Source organism: Microtus oregoni, unplaced genomic scaffold (assembly GCF_018167655.1).
Source record: "Microtus oregoni isolate MIOR12 unplaced genomic scaffold, Mior012 000032F_ref0000030, whole genome shotgun sequence".
Taxonomy (NCBI): domain Eukaryota; kingdom Metazoa; phylum Chordata; class Mammalia; order Rodentia; family Cricetidae; genus Microtus; species Microtus oregoni.
This window is the reverse complement of record NW_024543091.1, coordinates 19,545,295-19,568,322: the sequence shown is the minus strand read 5'-3', so window position 1 is coordinate 19,568,322 and position 23,028 is coordinate 19,545,295. Positions and strand designations below refer to the sequence as shown.

Here is a 23,028-nt window from a genome sequence, read left to right as displayed (position 1 = left end):
GCCCTGTGACCCTCTAGTGAAGATTAATCACCTATAATTCATCTAATGTCTGTGACCTCCAGCTAAAGTTAGCAGGCCAGCTCCGACCTAGATCCCACGAAATAGGTAGAATCTTTTAAAAAAAAAATTAGACTTCTTTACTTTGTACATGTTTGAGTGTTTTACCTACATGTATGTATATATGAGTACCAACATGTGTGTGCCTGGTATCTGCTGAGGTCAGAAGAGGGTATCGAATCCCCTGAGCTGAAGTTGAGGATAGTAGGAAATCATCACATAGGGACTGGGTAGGAGCAGGTCCTCGGCAAGAGCCACACCTCCTCTCAACTGAGGAGCCACCTCTCCAGCCCCACCTAATTTCTAATTAGCAGTGAGATTTGTGAAGAGACAAACTGCATAAGAACAGAAACAAAGGAGCCACACGTCTCCAGGTAAGCCGGTCCATCGTTAAAACATTCTCTAGCGTATGTACGCTTAGCCACCGTACAGGTTTATCTTCATTAGATTACATTCACATATTAAATGATTTTTTTTCCCATTGAGATTACAAAACACAGAAATTTATTCCCACAATGGGCCCATTATGTTCACTTTACATCTGGAAAATAAATGTATTCTTTTCTTTGCTTTATTTTTAAAGATTACATATCATACAAGCATTCCTAAGATCGTAATTATGAACTTGGCTAGAAAGCCATAATTCCTGGTTAGCTGCAGAGCTGTCTTTAAATCTTATTTCTAATTAGCCCCCTTTATAAGCTAGCTGCCCTTCTATCCCTGGAAAATGCCTGCAGAAGATAAGACAAAAGACTAGAGCCCCTCTTTTGTTTCAGAGATGAGCTGCCATGACACTTACACACAGCTCAGAAAAACCTGCAGGCCACCAAAGCCAGGTAGCCTGCCCAATGCCAAGGCAGTCTACACAGGGGCTTGAGATGTGTTAAGATTTGTGAGACGGGGCTAGGGAGATGGCTCAGAGGTTCAAGTACTTAGCATATGACTATGACCATCAGAGTTCAGAACTCCTGGAACCCTCAGGTGGGAATGGTGGCCTTTCCATAATTGCATCCTCAGAGGTGTTGATGGGAGATCTGCAGAGCAAGCTGGAGAGCATGCTCTGGATTTGACTGAGAGACGATGCCTCAGTGGATAAAGAAGAGGTGGAGATTGATCGAAGGTGAACCCTGACGATCAACCTTAGGCCTTGTACTGGTTCAGTTTTTTTTTGCCAACTTGACACAAGCTAGAGTCATCTAGAAAGAGGAACCTCAGCTGAGAAAATGTGTCCACCAGACTGGTCCAAGAGCATTTACCCCATTAAAGGGTCTCAGCCTTCTGCGAGTGGTACCACCCCCAAGCAAGTGATCCAGAGTTGATTGGAAGAGCAAAGCCAGTGAGCCACAAAGAACAACCCAACAAGCAACACTCCTCTGTGGTCTTTGCTTGACTTCCTCCCTTCAGGTTCCTAGGGCTGAGTTCCTGTCATGGCTTCTCTCAGTGACAGACTGTTATCATGATGTCTAAGCCAAATAAAACCCTCCCTCAAGCTGCTTGGAACATAAAGTTTAATCACAGCCACGGGAACCAACTAGGAAAGGTTCCCATATACCAATTATATGTGCATGCACAACCACACACATACAAAAACGTAATTCATACACAAGCACACAGCACATCATACTCATGTGCACATGGGGAAAAAAACCAAGAGATTTGTGGGGCTCCACATTGCATTTAGAGAAGGCATTAGCATAGCGGCTAAGAGGAACAAATTTGATCTCGGTTGAACAATGTTCTAGCCATTTGCCATGGATATGCCTTAAACTTAAACTCTGGGTCTAAGTTTCCTGCTTTGTACTAAAACCAATGGTGGAAAGGGCAGGCTCAAGGTGAACACACAGTTAATCCAGCCAGCAAAGCTCAGCAGCCACACGGAGTTTATCTGAGCAGCAGGCATTCGATACAGAGATGGAAACAGTCTACGGCAGAGACTCTTGTTCACTGTCTGATCTTAACAGGTCCCCAGAGAATGGTGACACAGAACAGGCCTTCTGCAGGCACAGTTATCTGTTTAAAACACTTCTGTTTGATTTTTGTGGTGTTAGAGATAGGACCCAGGCAAGCCCTTTCTATCAGAACTACACGCCTTGCCCTAAAATACTTGTGGTTAAACCCGAGTAAGGCTCTTTCCAGCTCTTTGAAGACCACTTTCCTTGCAGGGGCACTCAATCATCACGTCCTGTCACCGGGCAGCTCCTTGTGGCCCGTTGTGTGGAGCCATCATTCATGAAGTACAAAAGCTACTACCACGCTCTCCCTATTTGCCACAAGCAAGGGCATTGTTAGCAAGGGCTGTGTTTTATAAAGTTCCCCCCGTTTGGGACTAAATTTGACAATTCCTGAAACCACGAGAACTAACAAGACCTGATTTTTCTAGGTTCTCTCCCTCCCCATCCTCACACCTCATTCAGAACCAGCTCTACTGTACGCACAGAAGACGAACTACTCCTACACCGTGTGGCACAGACTCTCCCCCACTTCCTCCTGCCACGTGGGGCTGGAGCCTTCGCAGAGACACTACCACCCTGTTATGTGCCTGCCTGTCTGTGGCATTAGTAACCCAAGTATTGTGCAGCCCCAAATTATCCAGTTTGAAGACATTAAGACTATGCAGAAGAGAAAATCCATTATAAGTAACTCAAAAAAGAGCAAAGTGCATTCTTGACTGTCATTCAAGATCACAAAATCCAAGAAGAAATAAGACGAAGATTCTTTGATAGCCCTACACAGCACTGGCAAGAATCAAAGGGAGAAAAGAAAAACCATTTTCAGACTAAAACTCTTCCAACTTTCTTCAGCTTCTGTCCCTTGTCATGCCTGCTCTTGTGCTGAAATCTAGAAATATTTTCCTTCAAAAGGCAGGTCAATAAGCAAAGCCCAGCTATGCTAGGTTGGAAGGTGTCTGACTACACAGGGAGAGACCGTTTCTCTACTCCGGACTTCCCCTCACTAACTTGTCCAGCCAGAGACTGGGTGCTAGTCTGAGTCAAGAGAATCTCAGCGAAGAGCTATTCCAAGGAGACTAGAAATAAGACTACCTTGTCCTCTGCAAGACAAAGGGGAAGGTGAGACCCAGAAGTAAGGCTCCAGAAAAATCTTCAAACAAAACAAACCAAAAAACCTAGTCAGGCTGGAGAGGTGGTTTCTTGATTAAGAGCAGAGGACTTGAGTTCAGTTCCTAGCACTTGGTGCCTCACAGGTATTTACAACCCCAGTTCTGAGGAGTCTACCCTCTTCTGGCCCCTGTAGGATCTGCACATACAGTCCACCTTTTTTTTTTTTTGTTTTTGTTTTTTTTTGGATTTTTCAAGACAGGGTTTCTCCGTAGTGTTTTTGGTTCCTGTCCTGGTGGCCAGGCTGGCCTCGAACTCACAGAGATCCGCCTGTCTCTGCCTCCCGAGTGCTGGGATTAAAGGCGTAGGCCACCACCGCCCGGCTTACAGTCCACCTTCTTAAAAGGAATCTTTATTGATTGCATCTTAATTCTTACATTTACAGTACGGTGATGAATTTTACTAAGAGTCTAATCTGGAAGGACCGAGGGCAGCTAGACTCAGCTCAGTTCCTAAAACACACTAAATGGTAATAAGTGTTTGAGAACTTTACATGCACATGTTATATGGGCAATGACTCCCCACAATGGGGCCTCACAGGGTTAAAGGAAACAGGGTCAGAATGGAGTCTTGCACAGACAAGCTTGTGTACATCAAAATCGGAGTACCAGATTCTCTGTTGAGAATCCTCACTTGTACTTCAAAGTCTACTAATTCAGAAGCCCTACCTAAGCACTGACCAAATAAATGCTCAATCTTCTGCCACAAACCCAGTGCCTTTGAAAAAGCTCTCTTCTTGTTGGCCTATCAATTAGGGAAACATACTATTTCACATTTATGTCTTCTCTTCCATCTCGAAAAGGCTTTCCGAAATGTAACAAGTAAAGCCTGGAAGACGAAGATTCTATTAAATAAGCTATTTTACCTCGAACCCTAAAAGACATTCGCCTTTGCTCTCAGCCATTCATTAATCCAAGCCTCAGCTTTGCAGTAGAATACACAGTGGGGTAGGTGGTCACCATCCTCACCAGTCCTTCTCTTGGGAAGACAGAGTGGGAGGGTGCAATACTAAAATCACCACTGAGCCATGTGAAACTAGTGTTTTTAATCAAAATGATGATGCTTGCACTTAGAAAATACAGATTTGATTTGATATTCATTAAATAAAACTACAGGCAACTTATTTGTTCTGTTGCTATTGGACACAGGAAGGTGTGGACGAGGCAAACAAGACTCGGGTATCCAAATGGCCCAGGTGCGGACCTCACATGGAGTTCCTCCCCGCAGAGATCATGCCCAGGGGAGAAAAGCAGGGCTTCGGGGGCTCAAATAGGAATATGTCATTTTTTAAAATATTTTAAAGTATAATTGAGGTGCATTGGTCTAAAATAAACAAAAAAATACTAAGCTTACTTTTTATTTATTTTTTTTGCTTTTTTTTATTTTTATTTATTTATTAAGGATTTCTGCCTCCTCCCGGCAACCGCTTCCCATTTCCCTTCCCCCCCCCCCCCAATCAAGAACAATTGCAGTGGGTTTTTGATCCTACTGCACGTACTGGCTTTGGGGGAGCCTAGGCAGTTTGGATGCTCACCTTAGGAGACCTGGATAGAGGTGGGCGGTCCTTGGGCTTCCCACAGGTCAGGGAACCCTGATTGCTCTTTAAGCTTACTTTTTAAAGACTGTCCGACCTAACTCTATTTTGCATTCTATCCTCGGGATAATGCTACTCTACATTCAGATTCTTTTTCACAGGGAGCAAACATGCCCCACCCAGTCAACCTCCATCAACACTACCATGTGAGGATGACTCGGACGTGAAAATTGATTCACTTGGGATTCCTTCAACTATTCTGTATGCTTGCCCAAACAGTTCTGACCACTTCTCATTATGATTTAAAGATTAAAGTATCTTTTTTAAAAATCAGGAAATTTGAAGGCAAATGAATGGAACTAGAAAAAAAAATCATCCTGAGTAAGGTAACTTAGACCCAGAAAGACAAAGATGGTATGTACATAAGGGGATATTAACTGTAAAGAAAAGAGTAACTATGCTATAATCCACAGATCCAGAGAGGCTAGGTAACAAGGAGGGCCCAGGGGGAATGCATCCATCTCCCTGGGAAGAGGAAATAGAGGAGATCTCCTAGTAGGACAGGGGAGGGGGGAAGGTGGGAATGGGAACTTGAGGGATCCTGTTGGGAGTTGGGGGAGGGAGAGAGTACTGCGAGAGATGATTAGAAAGGGGGCAGGGCTTTAAGGAGTCAAGTAGAAGCCTAATGCCAGGGAAACTTCCACAAGTCTACAAGGATGACCCCAGTTAAGACTCTTTGCAGCTGCCAATGCATAGCCTGAACTGGCCTGGCCATCCCCTGTGATTAGATCGGTGACTACCCCGGTTGTCACTGAAGAGTCTTCATGCAGTGACTGATGGAGGCAGATTTGGAGACCCATGGCCAAACACTGAGATAGGGGAGTTTTGCTGAGGAGAGAAGGGAAAGATTGTAAGAAATGGGGTGGGGACAGGACATGGCACGGAAAACTCAACAGAAACCACTAGCCTGGCTCAGGGGAACTCACAGAATCTGAACCAACAACCAGGGAGCCTGCATGGAACCAACCTAGGTCCTCTGCACACATGTGACAGTTGTGTAGCTTAGTCTATATGTAAGAACCCCAGCAATGGGAGCAGGGGCTGTCCCTGGTGCTCTGGCTGGCTCTTGGGAACCTATTCCTCAGGCTGAATTGCCTTGCCCAGCCTGAATACAGGGGGAAGTGCTTGGTCTTAAGGCAGCTTGATATGCCATGTTTTGCTGAAGCCCGAGAGAGGCCTGGTCCTTTCTGAGCAATTACAGAGGAGGGGTAGATTAAGGGGGGAGAAGAGGAGAGAAGGAGGGAGTTGAAGGAGAGGAGGGAGGGAAGGCTGCAGTTAGGATATAAAATAAATTAATTAATTAACAAAAAAGATTAAAGTATTCCAATAAAACAATCACAGCTACCTTGAGCATAAAACACGCCATCACCACCAGGGAGATCTCTCCAGACTATGTCAAAAAGAAATATTTAACTGCTATTCTACTTGGAAAGCAATTCCCATTCCATATTCTTTTAATTTAGCAATTCCCATATGTTTCTTGTTTGGTTGTTTTATTTATTTATTTATTTATTTTTATCTTGCAATCAGAATAGGATAAAAGTATACCTGACTGATGTGGACTTGGGATTTTAGAATTTCACACTATGTGGCGGGGGAAAAAAATAATCATCATTCTACCATAAGACAACGGAGGGCTTGAGAATTCTCTAAAAAGGAGGCTGGTCATGCATCACTTTCTTCTGGCTCCCTGTGCAAGATCAAACCCACAAGATCAGCCAATAATCTAGCAGGCAACTAACAGGAACCAATGGGTCACCAAAAAAATAAAGGCGATGAAAGAACGAGGGAAAGGACATGAAGAAATGAAGGTGGGAGGGAGACATGTTAGGGATGAAGGAGAAGTGAGAGTGGGGTTTTGGGCAGATATGATCAAGATACGGTAAGACCTGTCAAAGAATAAAGGGTATTTTAATCAATTAAAAGAAAATTATTGCTTTCCCAACTCCCCTAAAGAGAAGAAAAAAGAAACTGTACCTCCCTTTAGATGACTTCAGAAACCCAGATCTAGACCCCTTCACTGGAACCCCCTATTTCCTATTTCCCCCTCTCCTTCCATTTGTAGGCGTGAATATACATGAGTTGCATATTTATGTACATATAGAAATATACATATGATGTTCATGTTTGCAATGATTTTATGCCTTTATACCTCAACTAAACAAAAGGCCAACTACGAATTACATACACACAAGTTCAGAAACTGCATTTTGTTTGTATATTTGAATGTGTTCATGTGGGGTATGTGTGTGCATAAGTGTGTGGGGAATACCTTCATGGGTGCACACACATGTGCATGCAGTGCCCAGAGGGTAGTGTTTGCTGTCTTCTACTGCCCTATACCTTGATTTCTGAGATAGGATCTCCCACTGAACCTGAACTCACCAATTGACTAGACTTGCTAACCAGGGAGCCCATGGGATGCCACCATCGCCTCCCATTACAAGACTACAGACAAGGACTACATCTGGCTTTTTACACAGATGCTGGAGATGCAAACTTGGGTCTTTATGCTTGCACAACAAACATTTTATCCACTCCATCCCCTAAGACACTAAACTGTTTCTAAAGGGCTCCCAAGCTGAACGTTCCTAGGTGAGGAAGACCCCAAGCATCCAGTACGTATAGAGTATTCTGAGAGAGCTTGGAATAGTCCCAGAAGAACTCAGTGGAGCCGGGAAAGCAGATGGTGTGTACCTCAAGGAGTGAGAAGTGGAGCAGGCAGAAGCTTCAAACAACTTCTATTAGGATCACTTCAGCTACGCTTGGTCTCAAAGCTCCTTGACCCCAGGTCAAGGATGGGGCTTCTGGAAGGAATCAAGGGTCTAGGCAGGAATCAGACAGCACCTGCCTGATTGGGCTCCCGTCAGTTTCCAACATTAACCACTGTTTGTGAGCCAATGCAGTCCCCTCCTCCCAACTGTGCAGTGTTCTCATCTGTGAAAGGGATGGAGGCGCACACATCGCCCGGTTTCCCCAAGGGCTCCTTCGGTCGGTAACAGCTTCCAGGACTGGGGCAGGGCAAGACTCCACACAAGGTGCAGAGAGCAAAGAGACACCAAGCAGGTGGGAGATGATTCCTCTAGAAGAGAGTCGAAATGCTCTCACAGCTCATACCCCAGCCTAGAACATCTGCAGAGTGAGACATGTCCTCTCTGGGAGTGTGGTCCCCAGCAGAAAAGAGGAGAGTAGTCTATGAATAGCGATGCTACAGGTACCTCGCAGGGAGCTTAGCACAGGTATACAGAGGCACCTACAAGGAGGGATACCTATAGGAAGAGGGTCAGGCCAAGACTATGGGTCTTCATGGGAACTGCCATTGACCCCTAATGGTGCATCCAGTGTTAGGCTAAGCTGAAGGCAGAAGAGGTCACACCGCCTGCCACCTCCAAGGGCTTAAGGTAAGAGCTACAGGGGAAGCTACAATCATTCAGAGGAGACCAAATAAAGAACAAAGAGAAATCAGGATACTGAGGGAGAGGACTGCAAGAAGCTTCCATGGGGCGGTTGCGGTGACATCGCAGCATAGCTGAAGGGAACAGTGAAGGCAGACATATCAAGACAGACTCAGTTTCTAGGGAGACCATGTCTAGCTCTGGGTTGTATTACGAGAACTGTGAGAAGGGACCACCAGTTCCTTAGCAAGTAAGAGGGGCATCAGCTAAATGAGGAACAGTGAAAATTGGGGCAGAGTTCCTAGGTCAAGATGGGAAGGCAAACAGCAAATTGAACAGAATGCAGAAGTCAGAGGCACCGGGAAGTTAGGTTCATGCAAATATCCCTCCCAGCCCAGCCAGGCCAACGGTGACCAAGGAAAAGACACAGCCTTTGAAATCATCTATGGGTAATATGAACTCTGGTTTGGTCTGTTCACAGCTGAAACACAGACCCAGAGATACAACACTGTGACATACATGTCTGAGGCCACTGGAAAGTCTGATACCACTGATTAAAAGGTGCTATCTCCTCTAAGGGGTTGAGGCCAGACAGCAACCTGCTAAGGGCAGGCACTTGGAGAAGAGCCATCAGGCAAGCAAAGGCACCTAACGGTTGAGCGTTTTCCTACAGAGAAGGCTGTGCCTCGTGTCAAGCCAGAGAACTTAGCAGGAAAAACATAAGAGAATAAAAGAAAGATCAAATCTAGAAAGACCCCATCTGGGGTGCAGTACCTTCACCTATCAGAGTGAGAGGCAAGGAGAATGAAAGATGACTTCCGGTATCCCTCCAGCAGGAGCCTTGGTTAGATGCAGAGGGGAGACACTATGAAAGGCCTGAAGAACAGACAGACAACATGCAGTGACGATTAAACTGGAGAAAAGAAACTCAATCTTCTGGAGCTGCTCCCTAAAACAGACAGAATGCTGTGGTACACAGGCTCAGTTTCAAAATCATCAGCTGAGTGGAGGCTCGAGATCAAACAAGAGGGTCATGCGTGGACAATCAATGCAGAGTGCACATGGGATTATCATAGTCTATTTGAAATTTCCAAGGAAAAGCTAACAGCAGGAAAACAAAGAGAAGCCAACAGAAAATGGAAATCATGTGTATGAGGAATTTGCATATATGTGGGTACAAGTCTGTGTGGGCATGCTTACAGGTGGATGTACATGCATGTGGAGGTCAGAGGTTGATGCCTGGTGTCCTCTCTGTCACTCCATTTTATTTACTGAGGCAGAGACTCTTACCGAACATAGCGTTTACTGATTCTGCCAGTTTAACTGCCCAGCTTGCCCAAAGGAATCCTGTCTCGGCCTCCAAGTCTTTGGGTTACAGTGGCAGCCACCACAACCACCAGCTTTTTTTTTTTATGTGGGTACCAGGGGTCCGGACCTCATTCCTCATACCTGTATGGCAACTGTTTTACCCAGTGAGCCATCTCCTCAATCCAGAAATTCTTCATTTTTAAGTAACTGAGGCAGGGAGATATTTTTGTGACAATTTTAGACTCCAAGATTTTTTTTAAGGACTACAACGCTCAAGTCTTAAAGGCAGATTGACAGTTCCGTTGGGGCAGAGCCTTTTCTTCATATTTCTAAAGCAGCAAGACTGCCCGGCAGAACGTATGTGTAGTCACGCTTGAGAAGGCCCAGGAACTACATCTGCCCAAACACAGTAACACACTGCCATCAAAGGTCGGCGCCTTGGCCTCCAATGACATAAAGTGAATCTGACTGATTCACAGGCATGATGGGCAATAGACTCCTGTCATGCTTTGCTGGCCAGCTGAGGAATCTGCCCCTGGAGGTGCCAAGCGTCAGGCTCATCTCCGGAGCATCCTCCTTGTGACTGGCATGCCCTGTTTAAAACTATCACAGAAAGGCAAGAAGCCTCGAGGAGGAAACAGCACACGCCTGCCCTGAAAGGCAACAGCAAACATGTATTTGATCATCACTAACCACCCATGCTTCTGTGAGAGTCACATCACAGCCAAGTTCACTGCTGCTAGGATAAAAGCTGACTCTCAACAGGAGTCAAGGTTGAGAGACACAGACTACCCCCACCCCCATGCTGGGATCCACCAATCATCACCAACCTCAGGCCTTCCATGCCACTGGGATCACACTGACCACTGTGAGGAGGGCCAACTTAAGATGGGGTGCCTAAATAAGGGTAGTACCCTCTCCCCAGGGATATCTGGGGACATTCTGGAATTCTGCAAGCTGAAACTGGGGAAGGGTATTATTACAGGTACCCATAGAGTAGAGGCCAAGGACGGCTCCAAGTACCACCCACTGCACAGGATGCTCCCACACAACAAAGACTGAGCAAGACTCAAATGCCAACAGGGTAAAGTTAAGAAGCCCCAGTTAAGCCAGTGAGATGAAAGAGGGAAAAAGGAGTTCTCAGAGTTGCTAGGGTGGGTGAGGATAGGAAAAAAAAGAGAAAAGCAGGAGGCAGAAAGGGATATCGTCTCCTTGTGTGTCCTCGTGTGTGTGTGTGTGTGTGTGTGTGTGTGTGTGTGTGTGTGCATGTTCACTTAGGGCACTGTGTGTGTACGGATGCCTACACGCACCTGTGTGTGATACATGTGAGTAGAGGCCAGAGACTGACTTTTGTGAAATGGGGTCTCTCCTTGGTCAGAAACTCACGAATTAGGTCAGGCTTGCTGGCCAGCAAAGCCCTAGGGATCTATCAGCCTCTACCTCCCCAGGACTTAGAGGTACACACTGCTGGGCCAAGAATTTTCTTCTTCCTCCTCTTCTCCCCCTCCCCCCCCCTTTTTTTGCTTGTTTGTTTTGTTTTTGTTTTCTCTGTGTGTCTCTGGCTGTCCAGGAACTCACTCTATAGACCAGCCTGGCCTCGAACTCAGATCCACCTGTCTCTGCCTCCCGAGTGCTGGGATTAAAGGTGTACACCCACCACTGCCCCTCTAAAACAAGTTTTTTCAACATGACTTCTGGAAATAAAATTCAGGATTTCATAATTGCATAGCAAGCTTTTTACCAGGTTGCTGTGTAGCTGAGAATGACCTTGAACTTCTAACCCTCTGCCGTCACCTGGAATTACCATTAGGCTCCAGCCCCTGGGACACTGCTTTCTATATGCCCCTAATTCAAACACTTCCAATGGTTTTTAAGCAATGTACAATACAATAGCATGCCTTCTGGCCTACCTCCTAGTTTGCCCAAAAGACAGGCCAGACTCTTGAGGGACAATGGCTGCCAAGACAAATATTTGCTTTTTTTCCAACGGCTATGTTTACCCAAGATTATTCTGTTCTTGGTGAACTAGAAACCAACTGCTTACTGACACACTTGGGATACAGCCTCACAGAGGCCTGGCACCTTCTCCCATGTGCAGCTAGGGGAAGACGACCCAAGAAGGGGACTCTAAAACTACCTCAGCCTCTCAAGAGGACAATTACTAACCATGCTTCCAGGCAGGCACAAGGCAATACTGTTAACATTTAGCGGGACCGCAGAGCCATCAGAAAAGGAAAACAAAAGTATAGAAAAACCAACAACAAACGTAGAATATAGAAAAGGAGGAAGACACACAGTTATCACCAAAGAAACTGAAGCAGTGTTTTCAACCTAACGAAGGCAAGAAGGAAAAATGCATAATTACTGTTCCGGGCACAGTAGCGAGACTTTGAGAATTAACTCTGCTCTATTAGCCCACAACTCACCGCATCCTGACCACAGTCAGCTTCTTACTCCAATCACACTGTTTCCACACACAAACACTGAATGCTAACGTGGTAAGTGTAGTGACTTACTCAGTGCAGCTAACCTACATGGTCGCAAAATCTCTCACATGCCACTGAGCTACACTGGATACAGAGTCGTTCCCCCTTTGCCACAAGAATTCAGGCAGAGTGAGGAGAGTAGTCCACCCTAAGAAATCAGCCTTTCCAGAAGGGCCACCGAGGAGGGCAGCCACCACACAAGGCGGATTGCTGGTCAGTGACTGTCATCAGACTCCACGGACTGACTAGCTCACCCCACCCCCATATAAAAGCCTTATTAACTCCTTGGGGAGGACCCTTGATGGTACCCCACTTTCTGGGACCCACTCTGGCTATACAAGAGCCTATCTCTCAGGCTCTTACCTCCAATCCTATAATGAAAATCCTTCCTGAGCTCACCTTCCCATGACCAGGAAATTCATTCTTCTAGCTCGGAAGACCTGGAAGCCACTGGCTTGTGACACCGGCTTGTGGCACCTCTGATGGTCATTGATTATGTCTGGCACCTTTGCGTTTCAAGACGTGTGCATCCAGCCTAGATCACACTCCTGGAGTAGCCTCCCTCTGCTCAATTGGTGTCAAAAGACTGCAGCTGTCCAGTGCTGGGCTCTCAGAAGAGCCAGCTCAGGGCACCGGTGGGCTTCTTCCCGGGGCTTTCTCCTCCAGCCCTGAAGACCTCAGGTGGGTGTGACTTATAGGAGCTCTGAGAATTCAGACCAAATAGGTCATCCAAAGGGCAACCCCACAGCCCAGTCAAAAGAAACAAGGGTTCCCTGTGTCCTAGAGCAGAGCACTGCCCCAGAGAAATGCCTTTCCATGAGGGTCACTGAGGCAGGGAGCTGCCTCACAGTGTGGATCACTGATAAGCGACTATCAGCAGACATTTATCAAGCACTGCCTGCAGACCACACAGAGCCCTGATGGCAATTCTGAGAGTTTGGATTTCATGCTAACTTGCCCTTCCTTCAAACTGCTACCTATCGGTATAGGCCCTAAAATAACCACTCAATGTTACAAGTTAAAAGAGATGGGGTGGGTTGGAAGGACAATGCTAAATTTGGAAGGACAGAGAAATGAGCTCAGGATGACATGCAAGCAAAGGAGCAAAGGAGCAAAGGAGGAAGGGAATAGAGAGAGTGACTTTGTGAGCATACCACTTGCGATGGTTATTCTCGGTTGTTGACTCGCTACATCGAGAATTAAACTAAAACCCAAAAGGCTGGGCACACCTGTGAAGGACGATTTTTTCTTAGTTAAATCATTTGAAGTAGGAAGATCCACTTCTAACTAATTTTGATCTTTGAGGTGAGAAGATCCAACTTTAATGTGGGAAACGCCTTTTGCAGACATCCTATTTAAAGGACACGGAAGAAGGAAGCTTGCTCTCGCTAATGAGTCCATACTGTCACTGGCATAAGAGCCTACTTATCCGGGACTCCAGCATATACTGAAGACCAGCGGAGACATCCAGCCTCGTGGAGTAAACTACTAGATTACCTGCTGTCGGTAGATGGCCATTGTTGGACTAGATAGACCACAGCCTGGAACACATTCTAATAAATTCAGTGTGTGTGTGTGTGTGTGTGTGTGTGTGTGTGTGTGTGTGTGTGTTCTGTTCCTCTAGAGAACCCTGAGTAACATACCTCTTAAGGAAAATGAGCAGGAATGATATTGATGTTTAACCCCAGCTAACCCAGCAGTCACTAGAGAAGCCAGAACTACCAACAGAGACCTCTGTGTCTTCAGGTCCTACTACTAACTATATTCTGCTTTGCCTGGCCAAAGCTTTTGTCCCCTTTCCTCCTTGTGGCATGCTCCCTTCCTCCAGTGGAAGTCCTACTGGGCCAGAGGTCACAGTTCCTTGTCCAAGGTACATTCCTGCCTAGCCCCCTTTCCTCTCATGTCCCTATTTATGGCTTTAATTAAACACAATTAAGGTACATAAAATGTTAATGTCTGGATCATGGGCTCAGATAACTCAGTCTGATAGGGGATAATGACATTTAAGCAGAGTTATAACATAAGGACACGGGAAGGAGATTCAAGTTGCAAAACCTTCCTCTTCAGTGCAAGCATCTCCCTCGCCCACCTCCAGTTAGTAGGGTGCCATCACACACACACACACACACACACACACACACACACACACACACCTCACTTTAAAGCATCCTGCTGGTAGTCCTCCTCAAAAAACCCAAGGCAACTGCTACCCACTTACTTCTCTGCCTTCTTCCTACTGCATATATTCACTCTCCCTCCCATGCCCAGGCAGCTCCAAGTCCCACAAAGGCTTAAGAAATCTTTCTGGCAGGTACAGTTTTACAAAAGAGCTCTGGGAAGATATTTCAAACATCCTTGACCACACCCAGTACCCTGAGTGCAAGCTGCAGACCTCACCCCCAGGAAGTCACCCAATGCAGAAGCCCTGTCCTCTAGGAGGATGCACAGGTCCTTTCTCTGAGGACTTGGAAACAGCATCACGACCTGCAGGTGTGCTGCCTAAGTTCAGCTGGTTCTATACTCTCAAATGGACATTATTTGGTCCAAAAAATACTGCTTATAAGAACTTGAGAAACACCCTCCCCTCACTCAGTGAAAAGGCAGGCAGCTTCCCAGTACTAGTAGAGGGAGCACTAAGCCCAAGAAGTAAGAGTGTGGCTAACTCCATGAGCGAAAAGGAGACTCTGAAAGGAAGCTGGTCAAAAGGCATCGCTTGCCAGAGCAGTAGAGCTATGGCTGTTTATTTTTCTTTTACTTTTAAATTTTGTACATGTTTTTTATAATGCACAGTTATTACAAGTAGAGAAAAATAACTCAAAAAGAAAAAATCAAAGCTCAGTTGGCAGAGTGCTCGCAGGAAGATCTGGGTTTGATCCCCAGCACCACATCAGCCAGGTACGGTGATGTACACCTGTAATCCCAGCCCTGGGAAGGTGGAGGCAGGAAGCTCAGAATTTCAAGGTGATCGATCAAATGATACACCATGAGTTCGAGGGCAAGCTGGGTTACTCTGCCTCAACCAAACAAAAAGGAAAAACCTATGCCCCATTCCCAAGGCTAGCCACTGTCACTGGAGGGTTTTGAGAATGATCCCTTCATAAGGGCATGCTTCCATCCTCCTCAATGTGACCACCCATTCCGAGGCACTCACAAGGCCTTTGGGTTCCAGTTAAATGGCTCATGTTTTTGGAACCTGCCTGACTCCCTTTACCTCAATGATTTTGCTGCCTCCACAGGGTGTGCACCCCAGTCCCTCTCCCCAGAATGAAGGCTCCAAGAGGGCCTGGGTTCTGCTGTGAGTCACTCCTGGGCACATCACCAATGCCCGATCAACATCCTGCTCATACAAAGCCCACTCTCTGATGTGTACCCCCATCTTCACCCAGTACTACCCAGCGGCGTGCAATATACCCTATCTCACCTAATGGAACCTTCTACCATGTTGCACCTTCCATAGCTCCTTGGCAGCCCAGCAGCAGCCTCACAAACCACAAATGCACAGAGATTGCATACTGCCTGGCTTTCCCTCACAGTGACCCAAAGATGTAACTTTATTCCCATTTTACAGCTGAAGAACATGAGTCCTAAAATTTTAAGAATGATGTGCCCATGCCTGAAAAACAGCACTGGGGTCCAATTCCAAAGCTTTGACGTTAGCAATGCAATCTAAAAGGACTATAATCTTCTAGAAGCCAGGAGAAGCATTTCCACACTCCCTCTCAGCTGCTGGTCACGCTGTGTGAGGCAGACATGCAAATACTGGCTTAAGATGTGAAGATACTTAGGAGCCACTTGGCTTAGAGAACACTAACATCATGTATAATGTGACTCAGGACAGCTGCAGGTCAAAGAGGCTGCCTGGCAAACTTGGCCAATAAAAATAGTTTCATGTTTTTTTTTTTTCAAATTAACATTTGGCTATGTAAGGAATTTAAACCCCTGTCGGTTGCCAATGCCCCATAATTAATTATGAAGTGGTATGTTAATTGTTGCTCTTAAACATCCATTAGCATAGATCCCCTAAAAGCCTCTACCAAACAGAAATATCTTAAAGCTGCGTCACAGATCTAATTTCCAGAACCCCTAGAGGCCGTCACCTATGGCCTTACTGTCACTGTGTCTTTCCTTCGATTTTGTTTTCAAATTCAACGACTAGGTTAGGTGACTTTCTATTATTCCCAAACTAGAAAACACTTCTAAAACTGGTATTTCTGGCCGTCAGTCATTCCTGGCCATCAAGGGACTTTTGTCCCCAGAGTACTATCTGGAAGCCCCTGGCAGGAAGCTCCTGTAGTGTTTAACACTTGTTAGCAGCTTGTCGAGTCTTGCTGCTGGTGAATCTCTGGCAAGCTGACACACACAAATTAGCAGCTCCAGCAAGCACCCCAGCTCTTTGGGGGCTAATTACCCAGGAGACAGTGAGATATTTATCAGCATTTCTGAGGGCTGACTTGTCAATGAGGGGAATACAGCATCTTCCCAGGACGCTCTAGATAGCAGGGAAAATCACAGGGACAAGGGAAGGGGCGGGAGTCTGGTTCAGGAGAGAATCAGGAATTCTGCACATTAATAACAGTGAGTTAAGGTCTTTCTCCCCTTCCTGAACCCTGCAGTTTTCTAGGACTCTCATATACCCTGTTCACCATCCAAGTGCACATCCTAACCTCCTGGTTCTACTTTATCTATTACATGCAGATCGATCTACCTACCTACCTACCTATCTATCTATCTATCTATCTATCTATCTACCTACCTACCTATCTATCTATCTATCTATCCCATATCTTTACCTATTATATACTCATCCAAGGTGGCTATGAAGATATCCTATTATCTCACTTATTAAGCGGGGGTGGGGGTTGCTTAGCAACCCTTTGAGCCATAATCTGAGAGCCACAAAACTGGTACAAATGGTCAAAGCTTAAGGCAGGTAACTTTTCCTAGAGAAGCCCCATACTCACACTTTGGTATGCCTTACTCTTTGTACAAGGGTCTGACTCCTGGCACAAGTGTCTGAGCCGCTGTGTTTAAAATCTATATTAAAATCGTGAGCCTCTCTTAGAAAAAAAAAACATACCCATGGTGTCAGGATAGCTTCACTGCCTTCACTAGCTCTTCGTTCTCCATTCCCTTCACCCCTGTGCTTAAAATCTATGTATTCTAAATGTCTTTGAATAAACTGCAACTCTGCTTCATGCTAGTTTGTCTTTTCCTGCATCAAAGCCATTGATCCTGGGATTGCCTCCATGAACGGCAATAAAAACCACGTGGGATCCTGTGGGTGATAACCCGGAACCGTGTCTCTGTCCCTGCCCATTGACATCATCCAGGAAAACCATGAGCACAGAGAAGACGACACAGAAGCTACATGGGGAAAATGAAACGAAGATAATTTTGTGACCAGTGAGGTGTGTCAAGGTAAGGTATGCATGCCACCCCCCACACACAAGACAGACAGACAGACAGACAGACGGACAGAGACAGGCAGGAAGGAAGAAGACACACACAGGGACAGACAGAGACAAGGGTAGAATATTCCTTATGTACTAATAAACTAGACCGACAAGCATTTACTACTTTTGATGCTTGGCCACATACTGGAAAATACAAAAAGAAAGGCAAGTCCTTGCCGAGGCACGCCACACCTCCAGTCCAGTGGGAAGACAGACCTTTAAGAAAACGACTGGGGCACATATGATGTGCACTAGGGGCCCTCACCCACAAATGTTTTGGAAGAGTCTGGTGGAGGAAGCTTAAGGGACCACAGAGGTATCCCAGGGAAGCTGTGAAAGATCATGGAGAGAACTGTGGTAGTCTGCGCACCAGGCCCAGCACATGTCAAAAGCACTGAGAAGAGGGAAAGGGAACTGTTGGGGAAGGCTGGAAGGGACGTGACCGGGACAGGTAGGAAGAGGACTACTGCCTACCACCTGCATGGCTTTCCCTTACTCTGACAGCTAGTGCATGCCCCAGAGACTCCCAGTGTGAGCAGCTAACCTGGCCATCCTGTGCCGAATATCACTGGGTGCCTGGCACTTTGAAGTGTAATGGATAAGGATCAGAGAGGTGTTATGGGAAAAACAAGTCAAAGAGACAAGGAAAAAGTTAAGATCTTAAATCAGTAGGAATATGATATAAATATATCTGAGAAGTAGCAGAAATTGTTCCTAATAAAAATTTAAAACATAAGCTGGGTGGTGGTGGTCTTTAATCCCAGCATTCAGGAGGCAGAGGCAGGCGGATCTCTGAGTTCAAGGCCAGCCTGGTCTACAGGGTGAGTTTCAGAAAGGCCAGGGCTACAGAGAGAAACCCTGTCTCAAAAATTAAAAAAAAAAAGGGGGAGAGAGGGAGGGAGGGAGGGAGGGAGGGAGGGAAGAGGAAGGAAGAAAGGAAGGAAGGAAGGAAGGAAGAAAGAAAAATAAAAAAGTAATAAAAATAGAACATATAACTTACGAGATAAAATTTGCCAACTGCTCAGGTGTATCAGTTATGTGTCAAATATCATGAATCAACAGAGGAACTGGCTTTGATCTAAAGGAGCTTGAAAATTGAAAGAAAGAAAGAAAGAAAGAAAGAAAGAAAGATGTAACCCTGAGCTAAGGCATGCTGTGGGGATGAACAAAGCAAGAGGGAGCAATAGGAGGCAAACAACTCTGAGGGGAATTATGTTTAATTCCGAAAACTGAGGAGAAAAGACAGAAAGGCAACTGGACTCAGCAAGAGGAGAAGCAGGAAAAAAAAAATGCCCGAGGCATCAAGCTGGGAAGGCAGAGCCCAGGGATCCCCAAGGAGGCAGAAGTAAGTGACTGGCTGAGCATCTAAAACCTCAGGGCATCAGGCAGCTGCCAGGCAAGGGTACAGAAAACGATACCCTCTCTGCACAAGCATGATTTCCTCTGCCTCTTGGACAGCACCCTGCCCACCGGGGCTTAGAAATGTTCAAGACTGTTACTGGTATGTCCCAGGCCTGCATTCACTTTCTGTTCTGTATTCAGAAGAATGGAGAACCTAACCCACACTGTATCGGTCCCTAGTGAACTTTAACATAAGGTCCACTCACCTGTCAAGTGGTCCCAAGGCAAAGAGCCTAAGGCAGGCATCTTAGGGATCCCCACATTAGGCCCTCAGTTCCTCTGACAGCCCCAACAGTTAAGGAGAGGGTTAGAGAAAGCGAGGACACACCCTCCAAGGAGGGGCCTTGGACATGGGGTGTGTTGCATTCCTGGAAAACAGGGCCCCTGCTGTAATGTGTGCAATCAGCCCAGAGATTGGACTGCAGAACTCTGCTTCCCATTTATTACAATATCACACTCCTACCCAGGAAACCCCACCCGAGTGTTTGTTTGGCAAGCCTTTCCTTGATTAGGTGTAAATCTTACTATTCCTGCCACTCAAAAAAATAACACATGCGCCTAATGAAGTTGTAACACAGAGCCCAGGCCAGGCCCGGCTTCCCTGAACCAGGCCCAGCCGACTGCTACTCTCTCATTTCAGGATGGTGATTTCTTTTTCCTTTCCTACTCTACAGGAAGAGTGGGAAGTGGGAACATTCTGTACACAGGGAAAAGCAAACTGCTGTTCCCTACTGGAAAGAACTGGGGCGGTAGCCACCTTCCTGCCTGGCCTCTGGGCTTCAGCTGCCACTCTACATAGCTTGTGGGAAGGGCTGATGGGGACTTTAAATCCTACCATGCTTAAAAAAAAAAAAAAATACAAACACTGCTTCTGACAGAGTTGTCCTCATTTCCTGCTTCCAAATGCCATGCCATCTGATTGCCGTTGGTATGCAATTCAGCAGGGTTCCCCAAAAAAGCAGGGCTGAGGAGTAGGGCAGGACCAAGTCCCACACTGGAAATATATCCTCCAGAGTGCTTGTAGTTTCTGATAACTCAAACAGACTGGGTGCAAGACAATCTTACTTCCAAACAATGAATGTCTGAGCCAGGAAAAGGACCAATCATTTTACCTAGTAAATACATGAACAGTCAATACGGGGGTGGGGGGCTTTCCAGGCCAAAGGGCTCCCATACTACCTGAATACCTGCCCTGACTCCACCAAAGCTATGCAGGAAATGAAGCGGTCCTGACCCTAAAACAGTTCATCTGATTCCGAGCCAAGGATCCTAACACTAAGCTGGGACGGCAATAAGGGCTGCAGTGAATTGTAAAGAAACCGTGTGACTCCATCTGTAGAACGGGAGGAAGAGTACAGGGAAGTGAGCAGGCTGAGGACCCAGAGAGCACTGTGGCAATCTCAGCCCAGCTCACCCGATCCAGGGGCCTTTGGCTTCTAAGGACAAACTTAAACCCTCCCTATGTGCCCAATGGTATCGCAATGGGCTTCCAATGCCCCAAAGACACTTGACTAAAACAGGCATACAGTGTGTGTCAGTCATGTGACAACAGCGTGGACTCAGAGCCTGTGGCGGAGACAAGATGTCACACTGGAAAATTCACAAGCATGGCAGCAGATGAAGTTGGGGGCTAGGGATGAAATATAATGGGTCTAGTGACGCCAAGAAGGGTGGGGTTTTCCAGAGAGCTCCTCAGAAGACAAGTCTCCAACATGGCTACAGAGAGTAGGAAGGATGTAGCTGAACCCAGAGGATGAGGTGGACAGTCCCAATGCGAAGCAAAGCTTCCTCTGGCAACTCTTCTAAGCTCTGTTCACATCCGTTGGCCTCTATGACATAGACCACAGCCCACGCAGACTTGAGGGAAGCTCCCTTGGCAAACTCCTGCCTCCAATTCTGGTGATCCTAGTCAGAGCAATCCCCAGGGAAGGAGCTCTGGTGCTCTTAGCTGCCTGCTGATGGACAGGAGAGTTGCTGGAGGACCCCTCCCCCAAAAGGGAGGGGTAACATTCTAAACAGAAAGGCGATTGCTCAGTCAGAGGGTTTTTATTTTTTTTAGGAGTGCCTTAACTTTATTTATTTTTTTTTTAAATTTATTTATTTATTAAGGATTTCTGCCTCGTCCCCACAACCGCTTCCCATTTCCCTCCCCCTCCCCCGATCAAGTCCCCCTCCCTCATCTGCTCGAAGAGCAATCAGGATTCCCTGACCTGTGGGAAGCCCAAGGAACATAGCAGACAATGAGGAATACTGAGAATTCAAGAACAATTGCAGTGGGTTTTTGATCCTACTGCACGTACTGGCTTTGTGGGAGCCTAGGCAGTTTGAATGCTCACCTTACGAGACCTGGATAGAGGTGGGCAGTCAGAGGGTTTTTAAACGGGATCCAGAATGGGAAGCCTCAGATTGTCAAGGGATAGCAGTGCCACTGAGGGCTAGGTCCTCCCACATCAACCAGCAATCTAGAAAACGCTTCAAAGATATGCTAAAGGACAATCTGATGGAGGAAATTCTTCACTTGAGGTTCCCTCTTCCCAAGAGCAGCTGTTGCATCCACTAACCCTGTTTTTCTTTCGTCTTTCATTCCAGGGCTCCATTCTTACTAAGAACCTCTGAGGAGTGAAGAAATCAATGCCTTTCCCTTTTCGACAGGAATGACATTCTGAACTTAGTGATAGGCATTGGACGGTGGGGTGGTGCAAAATAAAGAAGGAACAGGTGGCTCTTTAAGAGGCTTAGAATTCATCAAAATAAATATAACATGCTTATAGTTGGCCCAATCAAATGCTTGTATGCTCCAGGGTTCTGCAGTAGCTAGCTGGATGGGAAAATGGTTTCTAAATGCCACGTGCAGGGAAATTCTCCTTGAGAAATGCAATTGTGTTGAAATGCAAAATGCCTGCAGCTCTATAAGCAAGATCAATGCCACTAAGGAGGGGGACTGAAATTAGTGAGCAAATTCCAGCAGTGGCTCCCACAGTTTTAGCAGGCGTCTCTTCTGCAGAGGTAACTGTTCGGAGCCTGGGAGGCAGCAAGTTCTACAGAAAGCATTCCAGGCGGAACAGCACCTGGCACCCACAGCTCAGCAGGTCTAGGGTGTCTCCACAGGACACTGGGGGCTGCACTCAGAGCATCTGGCCATAAACAACCTGAAACTGGCCAAATAAAAGTAATTCGGGACAATAGAGTCTATTGGTGAAAAAGACTACTTTCAAGGTATTGAGGTTATAATTTAAGCCTTGGGTTCTGACCAAACCAGTCCCTCTGGGATAATCCACCTGGCTACCGCATGACAACAAGGTCCCAGAGCCTTGGGATGACGCAAAACTGTGTGCTGTTCTCTTTCTTTGTATCTGGTTCTTCTTAACTGCAGCTCCACTCCCTTCACAAAGCAATCCAACTTCCTTCAGAGGACTGGAGGAATGGCTCAGAGGTATGTGCAAGCATGAGGACCTGGGTTCAAAACCCCAGAACACACACAGGAAGCAAGGTGTGGTAGCATATGTGCCCCTAAACACAGTGCCATGGGCGAGGTGCAGTGCGTCAGACAGGAAAATTGTTGGGACCTGCTGACCTGATTGAGGGCCTAGGTTCAGGGAGAGACCCTGTTTCAAGGAAAATACAACACACACACACACACACACACACACACACAGAGAGAGAGAGAGAGAGAGAGAGAGAGAGAGAGAGAGAGAGAGAGAGAGAGCGCACATCTGCCATCATCCTCTGCACATACACAAACAATACACGTCTACACATGGACACGCACACATAAAACTTCCCTTGGAATTGACCATTAGATGTTTTGAACCTCAACCCAGCAAACTGGAATGCAACTTCATTTATTCCCAGAGAACATGAATGACTTACACATCCCAAGACTCTAACCCAGTGTTTCCTTCAGAAAAATCAGACAACACATCAGGTGCCTATACTCTCAGCATCCTTCAGAGCACACAAGTTCCCATGTATCCTTGGATGCTTCAGCAGGTTCTAAATCACCAAATTCCTCACAGAAGAGCCCAACAGGAGAGTCTCCAACCAGACTATTTGTATTTCTTTCTATATTCCATGCCCTTGCAGAATCCTAGGAGAAATGAAAAAATGAGAACTATTTTCTCCAATTATAGATAATTTGATACTTAATTCTTAAAAGCAACAAACGTTCCTCGGAGAAAAACGAGTGAGGAAATGATGGATCACCAATGCCCCATTAAT

General features: G+C 46.3%; 1 protein-coding gene across 3 annotated transcripts in view; it reads right to left on the bottom strand.

The window, feature by feature from the left end:
- Positions 1-23,028, bottom strand: part of Tln2 (talin 2) — a 418,592-nt gene that overhangs the window by 245,965 nt on the left and 149,599 nt on the right. The window contains exon 1 of one of the 3 annotated variants that reach the window (XM_041679350.1): positions 19,017-19,094. The exons of the other annotated variants lie outside the window; for them this stretch is intronic. The gene's annotated coding sequence lies outside the window, so the exon portion shown is untranslated. Of the gene's footprint in view, positions 1-19,016; positions 19,095-23,028 lie in introns of those variants that run through there. 3 annotated transcript variants of the gene reach the window in all.